Genomic DNA, 23,587 nt, shown 5'->3' with positions numbered 1-23,587 from the left:
TGCACTGGTTCCTAATAGAGTGGTAGCCGTCCAGTATGGTGAGGTTCCACAGGGCAATGACAGTGTGGGTCTCATGCAGGTGCCTTTTCACCTGAGGGCAGGGGTGAGCCTATCACAGAGTTCCTGGGAGGTGGCCTTTGTCATGGGAAAGTTGTACAGCCACTGCTGGTCATCCCATCCCTGCAGGATGATACACTCCCACCAGTTGGAATTGGTGTCATGCCACCAGAAGCAGTACTGCACTGTGTGTAGAGGATTGAGAGTACCATGCAGCAGCAGGAGTGCTAGGATCTGGGAGAAGTGGTCCAGCTGGTCCTCATTGTTGTCCCCCTGGAGCAACAGGCAGCTGGCTTGGAGGAAGTGTGCTATGAGAAGCAGCATGAGGCCTGAGAGCTCAGTAGCGGTTTGCAGCCATTCTGGCTCCATGCTGTGAATGCTGTGGCATCTGCAAGGACAACCAAAGCACCAGTCTGCACATGCCTGCTGCATCCCCTTTATTTCCCAGGAGGCAGTAGGCAGTGGTGAAATGACTTGTGAGACAGAGAGAGGTTCAGAGCAACTTTCCTGACCAAGCAGCCATGGAAGTACCCACACAGGTGCTCTGTGCTTCCAGGGCCTCTAATCCAAAATAGGCTCTATTGTGTGTGGATATGCTATTTTGGAATAAGTGTTATGTATTCTGGGGCTTCCCTGTAGCATGAAGGTGTTATTCTGGAATAGCTTGTTTTGGAATAACAACTCTGGAATAAGATATTCCAGAATAACTATGCAGTGTAGACATGCCCGTGGAGAGAATCCTATCTCCCTCCCTCATGTCCAGGAATTTGCCAGGCTGCATAGTTCTCTGACTACACTGTGATATCTGCATCAAACCAGACTCCTAAACAGACCAGTGTTTACACTTTGCCCTCTCTTGGAAGGCTATCAACAGTTGTAAGTGCCCTCAGTTGTAAGTTACAACAGCACTTTTTAAGCAAGTACATTTATTCTTAAGGTGAAAGCATTACAGAGAAAACTTCAAAAACAATTAAAGAACCAACGTGCAAATTAAAAAGCTTACCAGAAACCATCCCCAACTTCAACCTCAGGCTTTGAGAGAGGTCAGTCCCTCAAACCCACAGCTGGGTTCCTCTGTGATACAAATTCATAATGGTCTCAGATTGAGAACCAAACCAACCATGAATAATTATATTTGTACAGTCAGGACCTTTGATCTTGGCCATAAGTAATAAGTAATCAGCAGACAAATGGCCATTCCTCCCGGTGTAGCATCAAATGGATGAGCTTTTGTCTAAATAGTGATGGGGAATTTGCATTCACAGAAAATTTTATTGTATTGTCCCAAAAGTTCATTCTTGTCTGGCACATTGTTCAGTACAGTTTTTTGATCATCTAGCCCTTACATTATATCTTTGCTCCCCATCTCATCTAGAAAGGTTATATACAATTCCAACCCACAGTAAAACATGAACTTTATTTTTAGTACAATAGATCCTGAAGATACTTAATTTAACAATGTTTTTCAAGGCTATTGCAGGACATTGTTTTAGCTAGAACATCACTTTTTCTAGGAGCCCTTTAAATTTGTGTATGTAAAACTTAGAACTGTTAGTGCATGCAAAAGCCTGAGACAAATTTCACCTGTATATAATACAGGAAGATGTCACTCAATTACAATTACCATATGGCTTTAAGCACCATGGCTACGTCTACACTACAAGATAAATTCAAACTTCTTAATATTGATTTTGTAACGCTGGATTTTATAAGTTCAAATCTGACTATCCTCACCTCCCCATGTGCTCTTCACAAAGTTAACTTATTGCTGCCACACTCAATTGTCAAACATTGACTGTTGCAGCAGGGCATTTTGGGAACCTATCCCACAGTTCTCTCATCCCCATAGCATTCTGAGTATTTTCACTGGTATTTGACATCATCTTCCCACATTGCACTGCCCTCTTTCCCCCTCCCATGATAAGCAAATGTCCATTTTTCAAGACAGAAAGAAGGAAAAGTAGGGTGTCAACGAAGATCTCCAAATTAAAAGGAATGTCTTTCGTCCATAACTGAATTGCTTTTTAAAACTGTAGCTGTAACTGAATTAGCAAGGATTTTATAAAAATCAGCAGGTTTGTCTCTTCACAACTGGCCATCCACTGACTGTTCCCCCTCCCCTACTTTGATTGTATTTGATCCCTGAAAATAACACAGGGACAATGAAAAGCATGAAGGAAGAGTAGATAGTAAAGATTTGGAAAAAAGAGAGTTACTGAGGAAAGAGTTTTTGGTTCCCAGTCGACTATGCAGCTTCTGTGCACAGTCTGTATTTTCAACTGGCCCTCCACCCACTCTTCCCTGCGTTAAGGGGGTCCAAAGGTAGAAAAAAGAGGATAGAAAAGGCTAGGAAAAAAGATTTTTTGTCTTCCATCTTCACTACACAGAAATTGCCAACACGAGGGATGCGGCTCACCACATTTCATTGTGAGATGGTTTGGTGTTTGGGAGGTTGAATGGCCAGTTGACATAGTCCCTGAAAATCTTTTTTTGGCTTTGGGGTGCAGGGTCCATGGCTCAAGGGCCACTTGAACTGTTCCCCCTGAGCGACTGCAAGCCCTCACAATTTGTAGCTGCTACAGGAGACTTCCCCCTTGTGGCAGCAACAACCCAAGATGTTAGCTAGCCCTCCAGCTCCTTTTTGGGGCAGGGAGTGGGGGAGTTTCACTGGGGGGGGTCCCAGTTGAAGTAGTTGCCCTGGGTGGCTGCAAGCCCCTGTAATCTGTAGCTGCTGGGGGAGACATCCACCTGACAGCAGAAAGTCCCCGAAAATATTTTTGGTGGGGGGCCAGTTGAAACAGTCTCCCCAGATTGCTGCAAGCCCCCCAAAATCTTTCCCACCCTTGGAGCCTTAACCACTTACAAGCCAGGACAAGGTGCTACCTGGCAGCCTGGTCCACACCAAATGGTAGGCACATCCTTTAATTGGGTCGGAGGCTAGCTATGTGCTGTGGTTAAGCATGAGAAATACCCTGACTGCCTGGTGCCTGTGGAAGAGGGAGGGTGGAGCATGCACAAATGTAAGCCACTGAGAAGTTTCTGAGCCACTTAGGCAAGCACGACCCCCACAACAGCCTTGCTGCCACATGGTGTGGCATGGCAGCAGCTGGCATCAGGCAGCGCAGAAAAAAATACCAACTGTAGGGACAGAACCACAAACTCCATGCTGGGGCTATTTGTAATGGGTAGATGTGCTCACAGGGCTCATAGCAAAGAAAGAAAGACCTTTCTGATCAGCCTTCTCCACAAACATGATCCCACCACCAAAGGCTTCCTGGTCCTGATTTGAAATTCCCGGTCTTCTTGTTATCTAATTTCTACACACCTGGAGAGCAGCAGCCGGAGCAGAGCACTGATGGGCACTGTGGGGTACATACAGGACACCTCTGGAGGCAAATAAATTCAATTTTAAGATGCGATGCTTCCACACCAGCCTTTATTTGAACTTTTAAAATTCAAATTTGACACTACACCCAGCAGGTTCCAATGATGTTTATATCAATATTTACAGTGAAGACAATAACGTTGTAATATTGAGCTAACTGCCTTAAATTAAATTTATCTCGTAGTGTAGATGTAGCCTTAGACACTCACAAAATCAAGCCTGTGAAAACTAGAGGCCCTTAGCCTGCATGTGGGCAAAGCTCAACAGCCTTATATATCCCATTGTAAGATCAAGGATATTCTTTGTGAACCAGAATGCAGGTAATCACTGAACAGTCACTGCTTCCATGGTTAGATTTCCTGACCTAAGTCACTCACTACAACATCCTTGACACAGGTATGTTTAGATGATTTTTTTTAGGAGGGAGAGAACAAATGTCTAGCTAGAAGGATTTTAAAAGAAAATTGGATTCTTTTCTCACTGGGTAAAATGTCTTAACCTGTGTAAGTGTGAAAGGGTATATACAAGGTCCTCAGGTGTAAATGGATGCCCTTCTGATGCCCACTACCCCAGTGGTACCTCTGAATGAATCCTGAAGGACTTATGCTTGAAACACAGATTTCTCTGACTTTCCATAATTCACTTTGATATAATAGATGTTGATACTGTATTATCTTGAATATGTCTTCTGTACAGCACAAAGAACCTAAAATTGCACCCACTGGAGTCAGTGAAAGATCAAAATTGAATTCAAGTGAAGCAAGATTAAGCACAAACAAAATTAAACATTCCACTGAACCTAAAGACACTGATGGATGCAGTGTCGTTATTCCCATCTTGGCATCTTGCACTTTGATAATATTGTCCCCTGTCATAAGCATATTTTCCAGTCCGGTGTTCAAACAGGCTAGTCAGCACTGCAAAGCACTGGACAGACAGCAGACTGGTTTATCCAGCTGTAAGCCTTGAAAAATAGGTATGTTGGTAATGTGTAGATCCAAGCCAACTATGGCCCTTAGTTTAAATTGGCCGGTTCTCTTCAAAACATAGGAGACTGTGGCTAATTATGTATTGGGAACATCCTGTCCCAGGGCTGACAGAAGCACCATCCGATATACATATGCTATAACTCTACAGTTAAGCCTAAAAGAAAGCTTACACAGGTTGACCCTCTCTAGTTCGGCATCTTCAGGATCTCACCAGTGTCAAACCAGAGAATTTGCCAGACCACAAGAGTAGCACTGTGTCTAGTAGCATTACCAACACTTCCACTACTTACTAAGCTCTTGGAAGACATTTAGAGGTAAATTACAGCTAAATAACAGCACAGAACACTGACAGCCAGGACTGGTGGCTGTAAACAAACTTTATGGGACCACAGGAAACTTGGCCACACCCATGATAACTGGTCATCTGGCTAACTAAAATCATGCTGGATTACAGATGTTGCGTGATGAGAGAGTGCCAGACGAGAGAGGTTCAACTTGTACTGAAATTGCCAGTTGAAGAGAACAGGTAGAAATCCAAAAGACTAAGCACACGACAGAAGTGACTGGAATTGTTGGCTTTAGAATCTTCTTTTTCCGCTAAAGATATTCATATTCCAAGAGGTATATACAAATGCCTTGGTTTATTTGAGAACAATCAGGTCAGTTGTGACACAAGGTTCTCTGGATGCCAAAAGACACAGGAAGAAAGAGTGCATGAAGGATCCTATGGTCTGATACCTGCATTCTAGTCCACCAAATATCATTTTAAATCGCTAATAAAAGCCTGTGTTGCCTGGGTTATCATAATTATTACAAAACATTTATACAGAAAATATGTGAAGAGTTATGTGCATAGATACGAAAAATTATGTTTTCTGGGTTTGTGAGTTAAGGCAGGTCACCAAAAGGTAGTTCACCTGCTCTTGACAGATGGAGGGAAAAGATGTTGATCTCACAGCGGCTGCTTAAGGGGAAATTAAATATGATGTTTCACAATGGATGCCTATATACAGTTTGAACAAAATGCTAATCAACAAATTGATTAGCTGGAGAAAAAAACAAAAAACAGCATGGAGTATCCTGTTTGGGAGTAAGACAATTAACTTTTGAAACGTTAATTGGAATGCAGGTGATCCCCCAGATATTCTGTTAATCTGTAAAGATAAGAAGGCAGCCAGACTGATTTTTATGGGAAGGGATCTCAGCCAAGTACTGGGTAACCAAGTATTAATTATTGTTTGGTAATCTAATCTTGTTGTTTATCTTGCTTAATTAAGACTCTAGAACTCATGTCATGCTCTTGTTATATATGTAACATTTGTTTCCAATAGTCCTATTTTATCTCTCTTGAATCTTTATCCTTTTATACTAAATCTATCATTTCATTCTATTACATTATCTATTTTCATTCTATGTGCAGTGTGTTAAGTAGAGTGGTGATCCTGAGTTGAATCTGTCAAGCTGCCATAAACTATTTCTTTGGGAGTAGCAAATCTGAAAGTTCTGTGGGTGTTCAGTGGACTTGAGCTCAGGAGTTGGTGTGTGCCTCTCACTAGCGCTTACAAGGAGAGTGAGGCCTGCAGAGGTCCAAATGTGTGTGCATGTGTTGCCAGAGGCTGGTAGAGTGAGCCCACACTGCCTCATGCTAAGGGCAGGTAGTTCCTAGGTGCCATACAACCTTAGGAGCCCCTGGAAAGCATTACATCAGTGGCTTATATGCATATGTTCCTTCCTGCAAACTCATCCTCTTGGCTGAGATTACAATGACCTGAGTTGTGCTTGGAAAGCAGCTGAGCAAGGTGTATGTGGGGGGGATGTTCAACATGTTATCATCTTAGTTAAGAAAAACTAAGCCTGCAACCAGTCAGCACAAAGCAAGGAAATCCCTTAAGAACAAAGTTTAGTTTTATATAAGCAGTCAGTGGAGACGGTAGAGTTTGGGCCCAACAAACCACACCCTCGCTGGCTCCAATGAAACACATTTAGTCCATTCCATCAAGTGTACATTTCACTTGATAAGAAATAACTGGGGCACTGGAGCCCAGAAATCTGTTAGGATTTGTCTTCGTTTATGCAATGGATCAATGTTGAAGTGACTGATCCACCAGCAGCTTATTTATTACATCTCTTTATATGTGATAAATGGGTCTTTGAGCACTCTCCCATTGACTGTGGTAATCCACCAGGATGAGAAGAGTAGGTGGAGTCAAAAGGAGAGGACCCTCCCTGCCAAGACCTTACTACAGAGAAGACACCGTGGTAAGTACGTCAGCTTCAGCTATGCTATTTGCATAACTGAAGTTATGTAGGTTAGACTGCGGGTGGTGAGAGAGGGGGATTACTAGAGATGAGGCTTCAGATGTGGAATGTTAGCAGAAACTCTTAAATTGCTGTCTCTGCTGGACATCCGGGAGGAGTTACACTCAAATGTCTTGGTAAGTGTAGACCAAATAAAATACTAATTGGATCTTCGAAACAGCATTTCTTGTGAGAATACGTAATGTTGTTTTAATATATAGTTTGCATAACTAGACTATTTTCCTCTAAGTTGATCATATCATCACAACTGGAAAAATAGTTTTTTCTGAAGCAAACCACTCCAAACTGTTCATTGAAGATCATGGTGAGGGAGATGGTTTCTGATGCTAGGAACACAGTACAAAAAATTATTTATTTTACCTTAGAAAAGGAACTCTCTTTGTAGTTCTGTGTAAACGGACAGCAAATAATTACCTTTTTTTTTTCTTTTTGGCCTCCAAGTTAACTTGTACGGTTCTTGGTGTTAACTGAGATCTTTGAAACTTAATCTCTTATATTTTGCATTATGGAAGATTACTTTCCATTCAAGTATATACCAGGCTTTTGTTTGTCAACAACTAAACAGAAGATTCTAAAAATATGCTATTTTCTCTGTTTTCACATATCTTGGAATCCTCTTTTTAGTTTGAGCTGAGCGCATATTCAGGTAAATCTTTCTCACTGGGAGTTGCCCTTAGTTAATACAAATCAAGTCTCTCATTCTGCATGCACTTAGGCCCATGAGGAACTGGGCACAGAATCTTACATTTAAGTACAATGGAACTACTCTTGTATTTAAAAGTTACCCATGTGCATGAGTGCCTGCAGGAACAGTGCCCCACTGTGAGCTGTCCTTTTGCTTTAGGTCGCTTTTAAAGATTTTAAATCTGTCAGTTAGCTACATCTGCCCAAAATACAGCTTTATAGCATCTGAGAAAACTGACACACCACCTGGAGTGTGACCAGAGGCAAACTGACTAATCTAGCGTTCATTCGGAGTGTGTTTTTCTTCCAGGCTTCCAGAGTTACTGAACAGAGCACCCAGAGTGTGTCTGCTATTTTGAGTTGATTTCCCAGATTTGGGTGAGCAAGTTCTGTCAGCAAACCCTATCAATGGATTTGTAAGGACAGAAGAGACCACTGTGATCATCTAGGTACAGGGCTTTTACCAGCATAGTTACAGTGCCAAAGCTATGCTGGTATATCCCATGGTATAGATGCATCACACAAGGGGTTTTATCCTTGGTGGGGGGACACCATCTCCTAGAGCAATAGAAACTAGGCATACACAGCCATTCTTCCTTTGACCCACCTGCATTGACAGTGGAGGTTAGCTCAGCATAGCTCTATTGCTCAGGGGTGTGGGTTTTTCATGTCCCTGAGCTAAAGCATTATGTTGACCTAAACATTAAGTGTGTAGATCAGACCATAGTCTTACTTCCTACATTGCACATGTTGCTGGATTTTACCCAGTAATTCCTGCAGTGGGTGGAATTATTTATCCCTGCATGAGAATGCTATACCTATAATGCTTGTGCTATAATGCTATGCTATAATGCTTGTGCACATATTCAGGCACCAGGATGAGGAAATATAAAAATCAAATAATTTTCCATTGATGAAATGAATTTGCTTAAAATAACAAGCAGTCAAATAGCACCTTAAGACTAACAATTTTATTTATTAGATAATAATTACCTAATAAATAAAATCGTTAGTTTTTAAGGTGCTGTGAGACTGCTTGTTTTTTGTGAAGCTACAGACTAATACAGCTACGCTTATGAGACTCGTTCAAAATAAAGTCACTGTGCTTTGAAACATATTTCCCCTCATTTTTAGCATGTCTTTTTAACCTATCTCAGACTGCAAACAATCCCAGTAGTTCTGTTAAAGGACCTTCCCTCTTCTGGACCCAGAAGTTATGACATCAGTATAGCTACAGAACTAGCTATTGTTTTCACCTGTCCTATGCTTTTGCCAAATCTCATCTCTGTCTGAGTAATATAAAGCCCATGAAATAGCACATCCCCTTTGTACCACACTACTACAACAAAAGAAACAGAGACATAAGGAAATGTCAAGTAGATAGCAGCATAACTTCAGTCCACCATGGTGTACAAGTGTGGCAATGTCCTCCAAAATGTGTGATAAACAGTGATATTCTCAGTTGAGTAAAACTATTAGGAAAAAAAGGACTACCATTGAGAGACAGGATTCAGTAGAGGTTGACAACAAGCTCGTAATTTGGGGAGATCCAGATTTCATTTTTTCTCTTTGCCACAGACTTCCTTTCTGACCCTGGGCAAATCATTTAGTCTCTCTGTGCCTCAGTTCCCCAACTGTAAAATGGGGATAATAGTACTTCCTTTCCTCACAAGGGTGTTGTGAAGATAAATACATTAAAAATGTAAGCTGCTCAGATATAATGGTAATGGGCTCCATCACTATTACCATTACTCTCATCTATCTCTGTCATAGAAAAAATACTGATCTTTTCTTTCTTTCACCTGTGATTCATTCTTTCCCTCACCATATTTACTGCTCTCCCTCCTTCTTTCTCATTGCCTGGCCATCCCAAGGATCTTTCATAGATTCTGAGGCCAGAAGGGAACATTTTGATCATCTAATATGACTTCCTGTATTGCACAGGCCATAGGACTTCCTCAAAATAATTCCTAGAGCAGATCTGCTAGAAAAAAACAATCTAACCTTGATTTAAAATTTTTCACTGATGGAGAATCCACCACGACCTTTAGTAAATTATTCCAGTGGATAATTATGCCCACTATTAAAAATGTATGCCTTATTTTCAATCAGAATTTGTCTAGCTTCATCTTCAAGCCATTGGATCACATAATACCTTTCTCTTGTTAAATATTTGTTCCATGCGTAGGTACTCCTAGACTATAATCAGGCCTCATGGCCCTTCAAACCTGCACCCCTGAAAAGGGCAATTGAGAGGATCCTCCAAGCTGCCTACAATGGCAGAGTGGGACACAGCCAGTTGGAAAGGGACTACAGGGAGCCAACAATAAGGGCCCAGAAGACTAGCATAAGTTGAGCTGCCGGGCCAACATGAGATCAGTCGCTGCTGGGAGATGCAGGAGAGGGGACTGCGTTCCTGGTTGGCTGAAAGAGCACCAGAACCATGGATAGCTCAGTGCTGGCAGGAACCAGGGGTGACAAATAGGACTAAAAACTCCTGCTGGGGGATGAGGTTGCTATTGGGTGTGCCACCTACTAGACCATCTGGCCCTCTGAGGAGCCTATTACGCAGCTGCTTCCACTTCCTGCTAAACCAGGTTGCTTTTTTTAATGAGCACTGCCTTCTTCCCCACTTATGGGATTGCACCTTTATGGAAATGGAGTCAAATATTCTTGAATTACTCCCAAGTATCGGTCATATTTTTCCTAATTACATTCTTTGTGCCATCTGACCTGACTCAGAATGGTTTTCAGCTCTGTGAAGTTGGCTGGTCTGGACTGCATTACTGGTCTGGACTGCATTGTGCTTGCATGTTATAAATGTGGTCAAGCTATCGTCATTTGCACCTAAACTACAATTAATTTTCAGTTCCCTACTGACTGTCCTACTTAAGGTTGGTTAACCATCTTCATTCTTAGCTCTGTTTCCAGTCACCCATAATATCAACTAATGGGTTGAATTTATCTGTGCTTAGGTCCTGCCTAAGGTTAATATTTCCAAAAGTTTGAGAGGAAATGGTTCAGATATTTTTAGTATGATGAGTGTGAGGCCAAATAATTTTCCATTATTTAAAAACAAAAAGGTTTTTGGAAGGGCTGTATGGCTAAGTAGTATTGAAAGGGGAAATCTGGCAGGGAAAGGCAGCATAACATTAAACATGAAGATTGTTTTTTTCAGGGTGTAAAATCTGCTAAGAGCCTCTTGTGCCAAAATGGGAACAGCAACCTTGGACCCAAATCAGCTCTGAAATAGAGTGGCCTAGGATTTGACTGATACCAGCATAAAGCAACATCATGACTGTTCCTAGGGGAAAGAGGGTCTCACTCCAGGGCTGCTGAATGGAAAATACTTTCCACCCTCCTAATGCAGGACTTTGGTAGCTAAGGGGCTTCATCTCTACTTACTTCTGCTTTCTGGGAAAGGGGTTCCCGGGTACTATTAATACCTTCAAACAACACAGCCATGTGGTGGGTGAAAGGTATCCTCCAGGTGCCTGAGCTCCCCCTTCACTGCTACCAAGGCAGACATGTTCACATCAGCTTGTTCCTCATACTACAGGGTGATTCTCTGGAGTCCCACAAGCAGGAGGAGGAGTTATTTGCTCTGCTTCCACCATCCCAGATGGTCAGTGTTGCCAGTTCCTGCAAAGTTATCAAGAGTTCTTTTCATCAGAGTCATTGTGGTGGTTTGTTTGTTTGTTTTTACTTTACAGCACCAACTGTTGGATAAAAAGATTGCATTCATCTCAGGGTAATTTAAACAGCATAACTTCCTACCTGTCTTTTGGGGAGCAAAGCTTCTAAAGGTGGAGTGCATGCATTTAGTAGCTCTCAAAGAAAATCTAAAATGATTGTTTTTAACCAAGCCTCATTGTGACATGTTAGTGATTTCACTTGTGGTTTTTGAAGTGCCTGGTGTTGGCAATACTGTAGTCTCCTGGGGGATCACAAAAACAATTTGCCACTTTGAAGGGACTGCAAAAGGAGGGTTGAAGGGCGAGGAGCAGGCAGCTCTTCCCTCTGCCTAGGATGCTTTCAGAACAGTACTGCTAACAAGAAAAGCTGAGTAGATGTCCCTCCCTCAACAAGAAACAAAGGGAGACAAGTGGCCCAGACACTAGTTTGTCAGCAACTGTCCCTGCCACCTATGTCCCAGACAGATTTGAGGAAGCAACAGTATTGGAACTGGATAACTAACATCCACTGTGTAAACCTAGGCTGCAGCTTCTCTCTCTCTTGTCGGTCACTTAGCATTACTGAAAGTAAAGGCCCAAGTGAAAGGAACAACAAATGAAAGCAGGACTTTGAAATGATACATCTGTAACACATACTTTATGTAGTGCCCTTTGCACTTTCTGTAATCCCACATTGCATAAATCAGCATGTGAAATGATACTAATTTACAGTAATAAATACTGAGATTAAGTTTGCATGGTCTGAGAATGAGCCTATTCCAAAAAGAGTAAAAATGGGTCAAACTTATAAAGAAGGATCTTCCACCTTCAGCTTCTTGAATTATAGTTGCTTTCCCCATCACTGAATGGCACAAACGCTAGTGTAGCACTCCTTGTTCATGCTCCAGTGACATGGCACAATAGCTCATTTTGTGGTGATAACTTGAGCCTGCTAGAGAATCAAGATGTTTCTGTGATGGGTGAATGCTTCTCCCACCTCACCCATCCTATTTAACAGAAAATCTTCATGGTATCTTCAACTTGCTTTATTCTTGGCCTTGCCTTTTTGCCTCTTTCAGTGCTCTCTCTGGACCCCCAAATGGATATCCCTTATGTGGCATCCACCTGAGACAGATGAAGGAGGCGGTGGGGAAGTTCATGGATGGAATTTGGGCCTTGAAAGAGTGGATAGGGCTCATGTGAATGACTTTTCTGTGAACCCTCGCTTTGCTTGAGTTAGTTACACTCAGGGTGTAACTCTTTGACATACCTCTCCCCCCCCAAAAATCTAGCTTTCTTTGAAGGTATCACCTCAGAGTCTACATATGCTTTCTGTCTTGAGGAACATCCCATTGTTTTGGGAATGAAAGACATCTAGAATGGCTCCTCAACTTCTCTGAGTTTGGGAACACAACATACACAGCAAACACTCACACAAATATAGATTATTTTTAATCTGGTTTTATAGATAGGCATGAAACCATAGCAGAAGTACAGTTCCTCCTCAAAAATAATTACTCTTTGTGTTATGTGAATATTTTTATAATGTTGCACTTCTACAATGTTTTACATACCAAAGCACTTGACAAAGATGCATATTAATCCTCAATTCTTTGCATTACTGTCTAATGGGTAAACAGATGGCTTCCCCAAAACCATTAATATGAATCATTGACACATTGTCAAATAATTGTCATGACTTCTTGACAGGGGCATTGCTAGAGAGAACTTAGGCTAACCCCTCTCCTGCCCCCAAATAGGCCCTGCCTTGCCCCTGTTCTGCATCCTTGCCTGAATACCCGCCCCCCACCCCCACCCTGAGGTGTCACAAACTGGGGAATTACCAGGGGGAGCTGGGTGCAGGACAGCAGCAAGGGTGGCCCCTCTCTCTGCACACACCATGGTTGCAGGGGCTGGAGTGACTGGGCAGCCTGCTCTGCTCCACTGCCATCTTCCAGCCCACTTTGCTCTGCAGGAGTGGCAGGAAAGGGAGCACTCTGGGACCAGGGCAGGATGGTCTGTTTGTTGCTGCTATGGTGAAGCACAGCACAGTGGAGCAGGTTGTTGGGTCATTTTGTCATGATTAGTGGTGGGGAGCAACCCTTTCTGCTGCCCCATGCTAGGCCCGCCACATAATCCCTCATGCTGTCCTGGGCCCTGTGGCTCCTGTCCATAGGGGCTACGTCTACACTACAGAGAGCTTTCAAAAGAAGCTCTTCCAGAAGATTTCTTCTGAAAGAGCTTCTTTCAAAAAACTGTGTCCACGCACAAGAGTGATCTGCTGTTTTGTAAGAGAGCATCCACACAGCCCCACTGTTTCAGAAGAAGAGGGCAGGCATTGAAAATGAAGACTGTTCTTTCGAAAGGGCCCTGCAGAACATCTACGCACATTTTCTTTCTAAAGAAGCTTTTGACAGGGGGCACTCTTCCTGAAACGGGAAGAGAAGGGTAATTTCAAAAGAAGCACCCCACTCTTTTGATTTACTTTCGAAAGAACGCTTTGTGTGTGGAGACGCTCGATAGGCTCTTTCAAAGAGCCCTCTTCTTTCGAAAAATTGTTTGAAAGAACTTGCCAGTGTAGATGCAGCCAGGACATTTGAGGCAGCTGCTGCAAGGCCCCCAAAAGCGCAGGGTTTTGGAGCTGCTACCCCAATCCATCGTGTGGATGGGAAGGGTGTGATTCCTGGTGCCCAGTCCCACAGGCAATTCACTAAATGAGCTGTGCACAAACTGGGCAGTGTACACCCCTCCAGAAGGAGGGGATACGAGAGGTGCAGGGGACATAAAGAAACTGGGATCCTGTGGGTCCTCTAGGGAGTGGAATAAAAACAGAGTGGGTATGGCTGGGCAGGATGAGAGAAGTTAAAAAAAAAAACAAACGAAACTCCCAAGCAGTGTTCCCTCTCATTTTTTCCATCGGGGTCGAATAAATTCTGTTATACCCACCCAGGCACATGCGGCTCTGCACCACCAATAGAAACACACCTGTGGGCGCCCTGCCAATCAGCTGGGCAGCACCCCAATCTCTCCCCTGGGACGGCTGCCCGAGCACTCAGCTTACAGGGACCACTGCTCGCCAGCCACAAGCAACACCCCCAACCCAGCCAGCGGCTGCAGCTGTGAGCGTAGCAATGGGGCAGGACCCGGCGGAGCTGGCAAATCCTGTGAAGGATGCGGGGGGGCGGGGTGGTCTGACTGGAAGAGTGTCCCTGTCGCGGCTCTGGCTCACACTGTAATACGACCAGGCCCAGGGGTCTCACAGACTGGAACCCCTGAGCCCCAGCCGCGGGGCAGCAGGAAGAGGCCAGCCCCGCCCCCAACCCGCGCAGGAGGCACGAGCCGACAGGTGGCCGCGACCAGGCAGCGGGACGAGGTGCCCCAGGCGCCCCCACCCCCGCGGAGCAAGGCGGGCTGAGGGGAAGCACCTGCCCCTGCAGCCGCGGGCCTGGCGGGGGAGTTACGCACCTGCAGCGCGCGGCTCCTCCCGCCCCCGCCCCGCAGCGCCAAGGCCCCAGGTGCGGGCGCCGCCCAGCTGGCGGCGCAGCTGCGGGCGCGCGGCGCAGGAGGGTCAGTGGGGAGACGCCGGGGCCGCGGCGCTGCGCCGCGAGAGGAGGTGACAGCGGGAGGAAGGGGAAGAGCCTGCCGGGTGCCGGGCGGGGCCTCAGCCGGCGGCGCAGCCCCGTGGCTGGGAGGCGCGCAGAGTACCGGGGCTGGAGGGGCGGGCGGCTCGGCGGCGCTGAACCCCCCGCCCCAGCAGCAGGAGAGCGGCGGGAACCGAGCCCCGGAGCTCCCCGCGGGGCTGGAGGCAAGTGCGGGAGGCTCGCCCCGGCGGCCGGTGGGGCGGTGACAGCCGCTGCTAGCGCGGGCGGCCGTGGGCCGGGGGAGCGGGCTGGTGGCAGGGGGGAGGCTCGCGGGGGGGCCGCTGCGGGCGGAGGTGCGGTGAGAGCGGGGCTGCCTGGGCCCATGCGTGTCGCCGGCCGGGGTCCGTCCTGCTCCGGTTTTTTCGTTCCTTCCTAGCCAGGGATCCGGCTTGAACAGGTGGGGCTGTGGGTGCAATGACATCAAACGCTGCAAAGCCTTAAGCGCCCCCCTCCCCCGCGCCCGGCGCTCTGCACGGACCGGGGCAAGCATGGGAGGGCGGGAAACGGCCACATCGCCGCTCTTCGGTCACCCAGGCAGGTTTGTTTATCTGACAGCCCTGCTGGTGCTAATGCGTCTCTGCTGCTGCCTTGTGGCTGGCACGATGGGTTGTAACTTGGTTCTAGGAAGTTGTTTAGGTGGTGAGCTGCCTTGTTCCGTGCCAGCCAGTCAGAGCAGTGCTCTGGAGCCAGGCTAATGCTCCAGGGCCACTCTTATGCAAGTTACAATTGGTGCTGCTGCTGCTGCTGCTGCTGCTGCTGCTGCGAACCAAGCAAACACACATACCCCCTCATGCTGAGGCTCTGCCTGCATCATAGACGTTAGCGCTGCGAGATCGTTGTAAACAAGGTATTGAAGGGTGTGTGTGAGAGAGAGGATTTTGACCTCGGATAGGGGAAGCCTACTACCGAGGAGAGAGTAACAATCTGACTCTTTTCTTTGGAGGTTTGTAACCCTAGCAGAAAGTCATCCTTCCTAATATCAACCTTTGTAGCAGAAGCCTTCATTCAAGTGACAGAGGTCCCTCATTACAATGTAATTGCATCTAGAAGATTGTTTTAGGTAGGTTGTTGAATAGGTGTTTTTCTAGGTAGGGGAATCACTAGGGAAGCAATGATGATTTATAATGAATGTAAACCTGAATTTCAGTGAGTGTGTAGAGAGAAAAAACCCTCTAGTGAACAAGGGGATTTATAGCAATTATATTTCTACATTTTAATGAATATGTGCATAGATTAGCAGGCTGGTAGCCTGATTATAATTGCAGTAGGATTGGCTATATATAAAGCCATTTTCTGGAGGTCTGGTCCTAAAATACTGTCATATCCTCTTTGAAAAGAATGCCACAAGATACGGTCTAAGCTGCATGTATCTCAGAGCTCTACAAACTTCCTGTAACTCGGTATAAAAATAAACTTCATGGACTGAAGAATTTGGGACTTGTGTGTGAATTGGGTCCTGATTCTGCAAAGACTTAAACTGAAACTCAGTGAGAATACTTACATCCTTAAAACTAAGGATATGTATAGGGGTTATGGTGTACATCTGTGTTTATTTCTGTGTTTGGAGGAGTGGGGAAGGACTATGGCAGTTGGAATGGATGGCTTTAAGATTTCTGTTGAATAACAAGTAGGTCTGCTATGTTTCAGGCTATCATGGAGTGCCATAAGGTGGCTTACCTAAAACGGCCCTGCTTCCTGGAACCAGCTGATACACTGCTTAGGGTAGTCAGTATCAGTCTGGAGTATGCTTAGTTTCTTTTTTTCCTCTTCACCATATGAAAAACTTTGTGTAATTGCTGTGTTCATTACTGCTTCAGAAATATGTTCCATTAGGTCTTCTAAAGTAAATGTCAGTAGCAATTGGCGCATGTCACTCTTAAAAGGATGTTGTTTGAGGTGAAGAAACAGTTCTCCTTTTCACAAACAAGAACAAACTACATGATCTGTTTCTGTAAATGTTTTATACAGATCTTCAATAATTCAGGAAGGACTCAATTCAAAGCAGAATTTGAGCATTGGCAGATGAGAGAATTGGAGTTTAACAACCTGGGTAGAGCATTCTTATTAAAAGCATTTCTTTAAGAACTTCAGTTTGTGACCTGGACAGAAATTTCTAATATATATAAGAATTACTGTGACCTATGCTTTTTCATAAACTGTTCAATTAAATTATCTTCTAAAATCCTCTGTGTAACTTTCTGAGCACAAAATACCTGTACTGCTGACTTGGTAGCCATAGTGACTGCTTTGGCATTTTTCAGTGCTCTTCAAACGTTTTTCCATTAAGTTCAGTTTTCATCAGTTTTTTTTGCTCCATATAGCTTTGTATATCATGGGCTAAAAATAGAAGTCTAAATAGAGAGATGCTGTTTTCCAAGTCTACTTTCGTAATTAAAATTTCTAGAAAAATTCATACATGGTAAGTAATTAATACTCACAAAGCAGTTAGCAACGTTTTTCCACACCCCCTTATTAGGTAAATGTAACTTGAAGTTCTGGAAATGATTCTTCATTCATTGAAGCCAGTGAGATTTTTGCCATTGGTTTCTCAGTAATGCAGGATTATGTCTCAGACTTTGTTAGAGCAAAACATTTAAACCTGTCCTTAAGTCTCAGTGAAGTAAATGCGACTTGAGCACATGCTTAAAATTGTGAGAGATGTATGAATTAAGCTTTTCTCATCTCTAATACCCAAATAAATTGGAAATTGCAGCTGATTTTTTTTTTTTTAAGCACCACAGAATTAACCAGAAAGTCTAAAAGTCCCTTTTTGGTGGTTGCTTAGAGTTTGGTTTATATAATACTCGTAGGTCCTTATCTCCATGCAGATCCATTACACTAATAACCACTATCTGCTTTTTGTATGATGCATAACCAATGGCTGTTAAATCTCTTGGTACTTCTCAAAGAACCTGGTATCTTAAGCAACATTTCCTTTATTAGAGCTTCATCTGCTCCTTGGAGGCATGTAGTCCAACTTTTTTGTTTCAATGGGAGATAGGTACAGAGCTCCCACAAAGTACTGAGTACTTTATGTTGCAGAATTCGGAGCTGCTGCTGAGTGCATCAGCATTTTTGACTGCTGTAGTCACTGTACTACAGGTTGAACTACTCTTGTCTGGCACCCTTGGGATCTTCGAAGACATTTGGGGTAAATGACAACTAAATAACAGCACAGAACAGTGAGATCCAGGACTGGTGGCTGTAAACAAACTTTACGGGACAATGGGAAACTTGACCACACTCCTGGTAAGTGGTCATCCAGCTCACTAAAATCTTGCTGGATAACGGATGTTGCTGGACTAGAGTTCCAGACTAGAGTTGTTCAACCTGTACCAGTGTTTAACTCATGACTTTGTAAAGTGCTTTCAGAGATTTTGAGTGTGGAAAGTGTGGTGTAAACCATTGTTACCCTTTCTGTCTAGTTGGCACCAAAGTTTAAAGATATGTAGGCCAAAGAGCCTAATTTTATAACTAAAATATGCTCAGTAACAGCATTTAGAAGTACAGAAATTCGTATCTTTAGGGGAGGTAGAGAGGTATTCAAATACAACCACCATTATCATAATCAGCATTCTCTCTTCCCTTCAACTGCTGTCCAGTACCAGCCTATGGAACAGAGTGAGACTTCTAAACCTACTCTTACTGGGTGATACATATTTTGAATATGAACCACATAGCTTCTCAAAATACCACTGACTCATTCAAAGTCTGTCTTCATTATATCTATTCATTTTGGGCTGGATGGGATTTTAACACCTGGATTCTTACCTCCTTATACAAGCTGACCCCCTTCCAGCTTTTACCTACGATCTCATCCTCTTCATCACATACTGCACAATCCAGAAGCTGCAACCTTTCCCCATTCCTTCTGAGGCAAAAAGCTCAAACTCCCCCATCTGCCCTCTGTATGCAAACTGGAAATTCCATTTGCTTTCCGTGTTCATCCTCCTACTGTGAGTCGAAGAACCATCCCGTCCTGCTATAGGCCATGCACCCATCATTTCTCAATATTCCTTACATGTATGTCGCATACCTCATTGTAACTTATTCATCAAACCATGCTAGCTAAAGGAGAGGAGAGAGGCAGAGAGCACCAAATATGTATTGAAGGGTTTAATTTTCAGTAAAGTGGAAAGAATGGTGAAGTTGAAATAATTCTTCTTTGTCTCCTATTACTCGCCCACAATCATCAAGAATATTTTTTAAATGTACAGTGAGATTTTTCCATACACACTCCTCCTTCAAAACCTGCATCACAAGAACATTGTCTGCAAAGCTAAGCGTTCAAGAAATGTTCCAGTAGGAGTTGTCAGCACACATTTAAATCTGCTTCATTGTATCTATATACTTGGCTATATCTTGTATTACAGAATCATAGACCATATTTTCTGCAGGAATCCTCCCTTACTCAGTATATCTGATTGTGTGCATGCAACACACAGGCAACCTGTTTAACTCCTTGCCCGAGGACATTGTGACTATAAGAGGATTCAGAAAGTTAAATTGATGGATGATAGGTCCATCAGTGGCTATTAGCCAGGATGGGCGGAGATGATGTTCCTAGCCTCATTTGGTCAGAAGGTGGGAATGGGTGACAAGATGGATTACTACTTCTGTTCGTTCTCTCTGGGGCCCTGGCATTGGCTGCTGTTCAAAAATTAGAATGCTGAGCTACATGGACCTTTGGTCTGACCCAGTATGGGCGTTCTTATGTTCTTATAGTTGTAATGAATCTCTAGGGCAGGATTGTATTCACAATTCTACTGAGAACTTTAAGCTAGTTTTCTTTCAAGCTGGTTTAGTTCTACTACTTTCTGTCTCTCCTTATGCCTCTTGTATTGGAGAGCCACTCAGGTTTTTTTCTCTTGCTGAGTTGGGTTTAACCAGAAGTCTCTGGATACCCAATGAGTTCACAATACAATTCTCTCCTAAAGGTTCGTGTTTTGTTATACTAGTGTGCACATTTCCATTAGAAAGAGATGGAAGAGTAGGTAGTAACTTGGGAGAGGGCTACGCTTGTAGGTAAACAAACGTAGCTAATACTCTTTTTGAAAGATTTCTTTTTAGAAAGCTAGAAGGGGTAGGGGCCCAAGGAAGATTTGTCCAATCACCACTTCTAAGTGGAGTAGCTTAACAGTTATGCTACTGAGAACAAGGCTGTGTCTACACTTATGTTCCTCTTATGAAAGAGATGCAAATGAGGGAAATAAAAATGCAAATGAGATACAGATTTACATATCTGGTGTCTCATTTGCATATTCTTTCAAAAAGCAATGTAGATGTGGCTCTTGTAAAAGTAAACACCATCTTTGAAAGAACCCTTCTTCCCTTTTTTATGGGAAGAAGGGTTCTTTCAAAGATGGGGTTTACTTTTACAAGAGCCACATCTTTGAAAGAACCCTTCTTCCCTTTTTTATGGGAAGAAGGGTTCTTTCAAATATGGGGTTTACTTTTACAAGAGCATCATCCCCTTTTTGAAAGAGGAATATGCAAATGAGGCAACCAATGTAAATCTGCACCTCATTTGCATTTTATTTCCCTCATTTGCATCTCTTTCAAAAGAGGAATGCAAGTGTATATGCAGCCCAAGAGAAAAATATTTATTCCTTTAGAATAAGTCTGGCAATTTTCGTACCCAGCCAGTTTCCCTAGTCAAATTTCTAAGGGGGCTAAAATTTGTCTAAAAACTCTGATATGTGCTTTATTTTTTTTAGAGTCTTACCCAAAACTCATTGAAGCCAGTGAATCTTTCCATTGATTTCAGTGTGCTTGGGATCAGGTCCTTAAGGTAATAGACTTTCTATCTGTGAAATGTGCAATAGATATTTTCTTCATGTGTCGTCAAACATTCTGTTTTCAACTTAGATACCAGCCATAATGGGGGTGGAATGTGTTTTGTCAAGATTTTCCACATCCAAGAGTGAGTAAGAAGAAGAAAACAAGAAGTTTGGTGATACCTTATAGACTAACAGATATTTTGAAGCATAAACTTTCATGGACAAAGGCCTACTTTGTCAGATGCAATGCAGATCTTTGTCCATGAAAGCTTATGCTCCAAAATATGTTAGTATTTAAGGTGTGGCAGGACTTCTTGTTAGTTTTTTTTTTTTTTTTTTTTGGCAGATAAAAACAACAACATGGCTACCCCTCTGATGATAAGAAAAAGTTTATCCACTGTGGAATATAGTGTTAGCACTTAAAGGCTTGCTGATTCTTCCTCCTGTGATCGGCACGTCCTTTGCACATGCTGTTCAAGATCTGGCATAAAAACAATGTAGTAATACAGTAGCCATATTAAACAATTTGTTTATAGCATTAGAGCCCATGAAAACCCTAGGGCATAAGCCAAAAATAATGAGCTTTGTTTTTGATAGTTGCCTAGTTAGGTTTTAAATAGCATTACTTTTAAAAAGCGCATTTCAATAGTAACAGTTCAATACAGGTCTTGATGATGGTCTGCATTAAAGAACAAATCTACAAGAACTGAAGGTTTTGCTCAAACTTTGAAAAAACTCCAAAGTCTCATGGGACTTAATTGCTTTTTTAAACACACCCTCTATCTTAATATTTTGTTCCCTAACTCCAACATAAGGATTTATTTGAACAGACAAATCTCCATTTTTTTAAGCAACTTTTTGTTGCAATAGTTTATACTTTCAAAAAGACCGTGCTGGAGTTGTGCAAAAGGTGAACATGCTCATTTTTGTAAGTTTAAAGTTCATTTGCATATGCTGTTCATTATGTGTGTGTGCAAATTCTTTGTTTGCACAAACTTGGAAGAAAATGTAGATTTTTTTTTTAAATTTTAGATGATGGCATAAATTTAACAAGATACTATCTATATTACATGTTAAGGGACAAGGCAACATTATTTTAGGGCTATAACATATTGCAATAGCGGTTCCCCATGACTCAGTGGGATACTTTAACAGAATTCAAGTGTTAAATTTTATCCATGCTGTTCATGTAGGTGTAGACTGAAAAGTTTGTTACATTTCCTTCCCTTTTTCTTTTTGCTCAAGATTTGATTTCCAGCTGGGAAAAGCCAAAAGACCAATGGCTGAGTTATAAATAGTTATGTTGAGATAGCTCTGAGAACTTTTACAGAACTGAAATGCCTTGTGAGAGTTGTGTTTGCATTCAGAATTTGTACTCTTTAGTTTTCTAGTGTCTTCTGTTAGCTAAGAAGACATTAATGAAGTGCTGGTTATTCTTTCAGTATGTTGTCTTTGTTGTGCGCTACAGTTTATTCAAAGAGTTTGGGGAACAAGCACCAACAAGTAGTAATTGTTTTGATCTGTCCATAACAATAGCCTAACAGACTGTCCGATTTACTTAGTGTCTTGTGTACTTTGAAAGATGATCTCATACTGCATTGGAGGGAATCATACAAGTGCCTAGCTACAAAATCCTAACATGAATGTAGTGGTGTGTGCATGTTACGTGTTTAAGGTGGCCACCTCTTTTGGTCAGTGAAATTCCAAGGAATAATGTAGCTTTAATAAAGCATACTCTACAAATCTATGCACACCAAAGGTTTCAGGGTTGTCATTGAGCCAACCATGACTTACCAGAGCTTCATGGTGAAAGTAGTAGAGCTCAGACTCTTCTGCTGCAGATTTGAACAGCTCACATAGAGCTTCTTTAGCTGTTAGCAGCTGAATTTGTCTACTATTTACAGAATAATCTATTTACAATAATCCAATTTGACTAAATATTTTAAAAATAAAATACATGTCTATTGTTTCCATTATTGTGTAGCTTGTGGTAGACAGTCTTAAGAGTAGGAGAGTGTCACTAGCAAACAGACAAAAACTTCTGCATGATTAATGTTAGTCCCCTTTAGCACAAGTTTGTAGAATCCTTCCCCACATGTCCAACTTGTGAATTAATTACAAAGAGTGCATGGAATTCAGTAATACTTAATCACTTTTGTCGTGGTCTCAAAACCAAACACATCGGAGCCCCCTAATGCTAAGCACTGAAACTTAACACTGAGGTTTTTGGTTTTGTGTTTGGCCGCATCAATCAGTGCAGTTCCTTTGCTTGCTTTTCAATTGTTCTTGTGCAGCAATTTTTCTCTATACAAACACTGAGGGGAAGACAAGATCAGGTTTAGTCTCGTCCATCTTAGTGGCATAGTGACATCACTCTTCAAGTAAACCTCAGTTACGCTTTAATGCTCAGGGAAGATGTACAACATGGAAGAGCTAATGAAGGAAGGTGGTTGTGTATTGCACTTGCATTCCACTAGGTAAATATCAACAAGTTTATATACATCTCTTATTACTGGGGGAATTCAGAGCCAAGCAATTAAAAATTCTGCATATTTTCTTTGCAAAGTAATAGCATAATCACTCTAATTTCAATTATTTTATTTTAAAATATCTGTTAACAAGTGTGTCAACAATATAGACAAAAGCAAGAAAGATTCCCAAAGATGAAAGTGTTAAAGAAACTTTTAAAACAACCCAGTTCCAGTTGTGGGTGCTTTGAAAGGAGCTGTGTGGAGCCCAGATGCTAGCATCATCTTCCCCTCAGAATTCAGTCCTGGGTCCCAGACACCAGTGCCCCAGAGCCTTTACTTCTCCCACTTCTTTTCTGTCCCACTGTAGAACATGGTGTGGTGGAGCCCTGCCCTTCCTCAATCCTTTGCAGAGCTCCTTTGTCTCGTAGGCTGTCTTCCATCCCCAGAAAAATGAGGAGCAAAGAGCATGCCGCCTCCAGCCCAACCTGGCTGGGTGTTCTGCTCTGCTCACTGTGAGCTGGTCTTTGCTGAGTCAGAAATTCTCAGGGGGAGGGTGGGAGGGTTAAGAAGAGAGAGAGGGTATTCCA

General features: G+C 42.9%; 1 protein-coding gene across 4 annotated transcripts in view; it reads left to right on the top strand.

Moving 5' to 3' along the window:
* Positions 1-14,705: 14,705 nt before the first annotated feature.
* The window catches only part of PIP5K1B (phosphatidylinositol-4-phosphate 5-kinase type 1 beta), a 153,678-nt gene continuing 144,796 nt past the window's right edge, over positions 14,706-23,587 (top strand). For all 4 annotated transcript variants that reach the window (XR_012645641.1, XR_012645640.1, XM_074994811.1 and 1 more), the window contains exon 1: positions 14,706-14,913. The gene's annotated coding sequence lies outside the window, so the exon portion shown is untranslated. The remainder of the gene's footprint in view (positions 14,914-23,587) is intronic.

This window comes from Carettochelys insculpta, chromosome 5 (assembly GCF_033958435.1).
Source record: "Carettochelys insculpta isolate YL-2023 chromosome 5, ASM3395843v1, whole genome shotgun sequence".
NCBI classification, from domain to species: domain Eukaryota; kingdom Metazoa; phylum Chordata; order Testudines; family Carettochelyidae; genus Carettochelys; species Carettochelys insculpta.
The sequence above is the reverse complement of the archived record's forward strand: the minus strand, read 5'-3'. Positions and strand labels throughout refer to the sequence as shown.